Below are 1,275 nucleotides of genomic sequence, written 5' to 3' on the forward strand. Positions count from 1 at the left end.
AAAGAGGATGTGCTAAAAGTGCATTTTAAGCATATTGTATTAATTTCATCTTTATTTGGGATTTTTTGTCCCCAAGCTTAAACTGCAATAAGAATGCTTTCTAAGTATACTAGGAATTATAATTTGAACGTTCTTAAAAATACGTTACAGTACATTTTTGCGCGGTTAGCATTAAAATGTTCGATTAAAAATATACATTACATATATTAGATTACTTTAGAAACATACACTTAATACATTAAAAATATATTCACTTGGGCTTAAAGAAGTGGTCGGACTCTCAGAATGAGATGGTTTACTGCTTCAACTGCGGAACAAACCGTACGCGCGTTATCATCATCATCAATCAAGAGGTGTTTGATATTATAAAATCACCTGACGGATTTATGAGGGCAAATATCCTTACACAGACCAAATCATGACTAAAGTGACGCCGCAAACAAGAAGTGCTACGACAAGTGTCCTGCTTGCTTGCCTTGTATATACCCTACGAGACCGACGCACTATCTCGCCCGGTGAGGCGTTTTTTGCTCAAAGACTATAGGCACCCATATTATCCCAGAAGTGCCCCACTGGTCGCGTTTCAATCGGGAGGCTATCTAGAACAGAATTGCTAGTCGAAACCTGCTACAGAAATAGTTCAGGAGTAGAACTCTCAACCAACAGATACGTGGGCGTCTAAGGGACCCGGGCAGCCTTGCCAGCCAGGCTCTTTTTCGCTGGCATATTCGGGCCCGGAAGTAGCCAAGGCGCCTTTGCCGGTATAATGTTATCCCGTTCCTCGCCCGTAGTGTAAATAAGTGGTGATTGCCTTCCTGCTAGAAGTTACCATAACGGAAAGGACGACCGAAAGGGAGAGTTTTCACTGTTCGCTTAAACGCGATTTCGAGCCCTAGACGGTTCCACGGTGGCTTGAAGTTTAATGCAGATATGCTTATGCGGACTGCTCAAATAGGCATGCCCATTTGTTAGAATTTAAATATGCTTTGATCCGATTAATTGCGTGTATACGGGAGTCCACTTGTAAGAAAGTACTCTTTAAATACATTACCGACACCAAAATGCGATTTCTGGAACTCAATTTCGAGCAATTAGAATTTTCAACGGCAGCTTGAAATGTGCTGCAAATATGCTAATGCGGACTGCCAATTTGCTAGTATTTAAGTATTCTTTGGACAAATTAATTGCGTATTTACGGAAGTACACTTCAAATACATTGACAACATGAAAATTCCATTTCCCGAAACGCGATTTGGAGCCCACGACTGTTCAACG

This window comes from Amblyomma mixtum, chromosome 4 (genome assembly GCF_055824585.1).
Source record: "Amblyomma mixtum isolate Tamu chromosome 4, ASM5582458v1, whole genome shotgun sequence".
In the NCBI taxonomy this organism is placed as follows: Eukaryota; Metazoa; Arthropoda; class Arachnida; order Ixodida; family Ixodidae; genus Amblyomma; species Amblyomma mixtum.